Source organism: Oncorhynchus mykiss, chromosome 10 (genome assembly GCF_057628025.1).
Source record: "Oncorhynchus mykiss isolate SJ-2025 chromosome 10, ASM5762802v1, whole genome shotgun sequence".
Classification (NCBI taxonomy): Eukaryota; Metazoa; Chordata; class Actinopteri; order Salmoniformes; family Salmonidae; genus Oncorhynchus; species Oncorhynchus mykiss.
In genome coordinates this window covers 53,396,468-53,401,788 of record NC_143031.1, presented here as the reverse complement: position 1 = coordinate 53,401,788, position 5,321 = coordinate 53,396,468, and positions in this window count along the sequence as shown.

Here is a 5,321-nt window from a genome sequence, read left to right as displayed (position 1 = left end):
TTTGCTGCACTTAACAAGGTCTAAAATCATGTTTCCTGCAATAAAGGTCTAAAATGATGTTTGTGGCACTAAACAAGGTCTAAAATCATGTTTGTGGCACTAAACAAGGTCTAAAATCATGTTTGCGGCACTAAACAAGGTCTAAAATCATGTTTGCGGCACTAAACAAGGTCTAAAATCATGTTTCCTGCAATAAACAAGGTCTAAAATCATGTTTGCGGCACTAAACAAGGTCTAAAATCATGTTTGCGGCACTAAACTATGTCTAAAATCATGTTTCCTGCAATAAACAAGGTCTAAAATAATGTTTGTGGCACTAAACAAGGTCTAAAATCATGTTTGCGGCACTAAACAAGGTCTAAAATCATGTTTGTGGCACTAAACATGGTCTAAAATGATGTTTGCTGCAATAAACAAGGTCTAAAATCATGTTTTATGGCACTAAACAAGGTCTAAAATGATGTTTGCGGCACTAAACAAGGTCTAAAATGATGTTTGCTGCAATAAACAAGGTCTAAAATCATGTTTCCTGCAATAAAGGTCTAAAATGATGTTTGTGGCACTAAACAAGGTCTAAAATCATGTTTGCTGCACTTAACAAGGTCTAAAATCATGTTTCCTGCAATAAAGGTCTAAAATGATGTTTGTGGCACTAAACAAGGTCTAAAATCATGTTTGTGGCACTAAACAAGGTCTAAAATCATGTTTGCGGCACTAAACAAGGTCTAAAATCATGTTTGTGGCACTAAACAAGGTCTAAAATCATGTTTGCTGCACTTAACAAGGTCTAAAATCATGTTTCCTGCAATAAAGGTCTAAAATGATGTTTGTGGCACTAAACAAGGTCTAAAATCATGTTTGTGGCACTAAACAAGGTCTAAAATCATGTTTGCGGCACTAAACAAGGTCTAAAATCATGTTTCCTGCAATAAACAAGGTCTAAAATCATGTTTGCGGCACTAAACAAGGTCTAAAATCATGTTTGCGGCACTAAACTATGTCTAAAATCATGTTTCCTGCAATAAAAAAGGTCTAAAATAATGTTTGTGGCACTAAACAAGGTCTAAAATCATGTTTGCGGCACTAAACAAGGTCTAAAATCATGTTTGCGGCACTAAACAAGGTCTAAAATCATGTTTGTGGCACTAAACAAGGTCTAAAATGATGTTTGCTGCAATAAACAAGGTCTAAAATCATGTTTTATGGCACTAAACAAGGTCTAAAATGATGTTTGCGGCACTAAACAAGGTCTAAAATGATGTTTGCTGCAATAAACAAGGTCTAAAATGATGTTTGCTGCAATAAACAAGGTCTAAAATCATGTTTTATGGCACTAAACAAGGTCTAAAATGATGTTTGCGGCACTAAACAAGGTCTAAAATCATGTTTGCGGCACTAAACAAGGTCTAAAATCATGTTTGTGGCACTAAACAAGGTCTAAAATCATGTTTCCTGCAATAAACAAGGTCTAAAATAATGTTTGTGGCACTAAACAAGGTCTAAAATCATGTTTGCGGCACTAAACAAGGTCTAAAATCATGTTTGTGGCACTAAACAAGGTCTAAAATCATGTTTGCTGCACTTAACAAGGTCTAAAATGATGTTTGCGGCACTAAACAAGGTCTAAAATGATGTTTGCTGCAATAAACAAGGTCTAAAATCATGTTTCCTGCAATAAAGGTCTAAAATGATGTTTGTGGCACTAAACAAAGTCTAAAATCATGTTTGTGGCACTAAACAAGGTCTAAAATCATGTTTGCTGCACTTAACAAGGTCTAAAATCATGTTTCCTGCAATAAAGGTCTAAAATTATGTTTGTGGCACTAAACAAGGTCTAAAATCATGTTTGCGGCACTAAACAAGGTGTAAAATCATGTTTGCGGCACTAAACAAGGTCTAAAATCATGTTTCCTGCAATAAACAAGGTCTAAAATCATGTTTGCGGCACTAAACAAGGTCTAAAATCATGTTTGCGGCACTAAACTATGTCTAAAATCATGTTTCCTGCAATAAACAAGGTCTAAAATAATGTTTGTGGCACTAAACAAGGTCTAAAATCATGTTTGCGGCACTAAACAAGGTCTAAAATCATGTTTGCGGCACTAAACAAGGTCTAAAATCATGTTTGTGGCACTAAACAAGGTCTAAAATTATGTTTGCTGCAATAAACAAGGTCTAAAATCATGTTTTATGGCACTAAACAAGGTCTAAAATGATGTTTGCGGCACTAAACAAGTTCTAAAATGATGTTTGCTGCACTTAACAAGGTCTAAAATCATGTTTCCTGCAATAAAGGTCTAAAATGATGTTTGTGGCACTAAACAAGGTCTAAAATCATGTTTGTGGCACTAAACAAGGTCTAAAATCATGTTTGCGGCACTAAACAAGGTCTAAAATCATGTTTGCGGCACTAAACAAGGTCTAAAATCATGTTTCCTGCAATAAACAAGGTCTAAAATCATGTTTGCGGCACTAAACAAGGTCTAAAATCATGTTTGCGGCACTAAACTATGTCTAAAATCATGTTTCCTGCAATAAACAAGGTCTAAAATAATGTTTGTGGCACTAAACAAGGTCTAAAATCATGTTTGCGGCACTAAACAAGGTCTAAAATCATGTTTGTGGCACTAAACATGGTCTAAAATGATGTTTGCTGCAATAAACAAGGTCTAAAATCATTTTTTATGGCACTAAACAAGGTCTAAAATGATGTTTGTGGCACTAAACAAGGTCTAAAATGATGTTTGCTGCAATAAACAAGGTCTAAAATCATGTTTCCTGCAATAAAGGTCTAAAATGATGTTTGTGGCACTAAACAAGGTCTAAAATCATGTTTGTGGCACTAAACAAGGTCTAAAATCATGTTTGCGGCACTAAACAAGGTCTAAAATCATGTTTGCTGCACTTAACAAGGTCAAAAATGATGTTTGCGGCACTAAACAAGGTCAAAAATCATGTTTCCTGCAATAAACAAGGTCTAAAATCATGTTTGCTGCAATAAACAAGGTCTAAAATCATGTTTGCTGCAATAAACAAGGTCTAAAAGCATGTTTGTGGCACTAAACAAGGTCTAAAATCATGTTTCCTGCAATAAACAAGGTCTAAAATCATGTTTGCTGCAATAAACAAGGTTTAAAATCATGTTTGCGGCACTAAACAAGGTCTAAAATGATGTTTGCGGCACTAAACAAGGTCTAAAATGATGTTTGCTGCAACAAACAAGGTCTAAAATCATGTTTCCTGCAATAAAGGTCTAAAATGATGTTTGTGGCACTAAACAAGGTCTAAAATCATGTTTGTGCACCTCACTTTCAAATGTCTGTAAATCATACCAGCAGCAAGGCAATTTATTACTTTCCCAAACAACTGCCACTAAACAAACAGCTAAAATTGGGTCTACCGTTCTCGAGGGAGAGCGATTTAAGAAACCACTCACCTGCTCTTCACTAACAGCTCTCTGTGTCAATACTGATATTCCAAAACGGAACCGTTGGCTAGGATACTCGCAGACGCTGCAGGGCCAAAATCATGAGGAGACACTACTCCTTCACCGTTTAAGCTAGAAATGACGTTCCAATATCAACAAATTCGCAACGGTCTCAATCAAGTTGTTTGTATAGAATTTTTGATATCTCTTATACTGTTTCTGTTTTTCACCTTCTTGTCCTCTTTATGTCCTCCCTCCGCTTTCATTGGATCTCTCAAGAAACTCAAGTGCCCCATTGTGACATCATCACTTCCAAGTGACATTCTTTGTAAGTGAAATCAAGCAATTTTTTGACACAAATCAGCAAATAAATCCACTTTGCAACCACTTAGACAAGAAATGTCAAGTGTTCCAGCTTCGTCTACTTCTCTGCTACTCAAATCTGGAGTTTGGAGAGAAAAATGGTATTCGCATCAAAAGTTACAGGAGTTTCAGTAACAGCACCAACATCAGTTTCTGTAACATTTTGGCAAGCAGTGTCTATTTTGACCAATACTGCAACAAGTTAGACAAGAAGTTAGAGTGAATGGGATATTCATCTACTTCTCTGCTATTCATAGCTGTGTTCAGAATCAAAATATTCCATACGGAACTTACGGTACAGCTGTTTTTGTAGCTGCATTACCACTTGTTTTTCAACCTTCCCAAACAATGGTCGTTTTGACCACTTTCGGAGCATTTTTGAGGAAAAAAGTTCCGCCAGCTAAAATCTTCCCCTGCTTCTCTGCTCTTCATAGAAAAAGGCGGATTTCAAATCGGGGATACCAATCTGTAACTATAGCCGTTTTCGTAACCCATCACCTCACTTTCAAATGTCTGTAAATCATACCCGCAGCAAGGCAATTTATTACTTTCCCAAACAACTGCCACTAAACAAACAGTTAAAATTGGGTCTACCGTTCTCGAGGGAGAGCGATTTAAGAAACCACTCACCTGCTCTTCACTAACAGCTCTCTGTGTCAATACTGATATTCCAAAACGGAATCGTTGGCTAGGATACTCGCAGACGCTGCAGGGCCAAAATCATGAGGAGACACTCCTCCTTCACCGTTTAAGCTAGAAATGACGTTCCAATATCAACAAATTCGCAACGGTCTCGATCAAGTTGTTTGTATAGAATTTTTGATATCTCTTATACTGTTTCTGTTTTTCTCCTTCTTGTCCTCTTTATGTCCTCCCTCCGCTTTCATTGGATCTCTCAAGAAACTCAAGTGCCCCATTGTGACATCATCACTTCCAAGTGACATTCTTTGTAAGTGAAATCAAGCAATTTTTTGACACAAATCAGCAAATAAATCCACTTTGCAACCACTTAGACAAGAAATGTCAAGTGTTCCAGCTTCGTCTACTTCTCTGCTACTCAAATCTGGAGTTTGGAGAGAAAAATGGTATTCTTATCAAAAGTTACAGGAGTTTAAGTAACAGCACCAACATCAGTTTCTGTAACATTTTGGCAAGCAGTGTCTATTTTGACCAATACTGCAACAAGTTAGACAAGAAGTTAGAGTGAATGGGATATTCATCTACTTCTCTGCTATTCATAGCTGTGTTCAGAATCAAAATATTCCATACGGAACTTACGGTACAGCTGTTTTTGTAGCTGCATTACCACTTGTTTTTCAACCTTCCCAAACAATGGTCGTTTTGACCACTTTCGGAGCATTTTTGAGGAAAAAAGTTCCGCCAGCTAAACTCTTCCCCTGCTTCTCTGCTCTTCATAGAAAAAGGCGGATTTCAAATCGGGGATACTAATCTGTAACTATAGCCGTTTTCGTAACCCATCACCTCACTTTCAAATGTCTGTAAATCATACCAGCAGCAAGGCAATTTATTA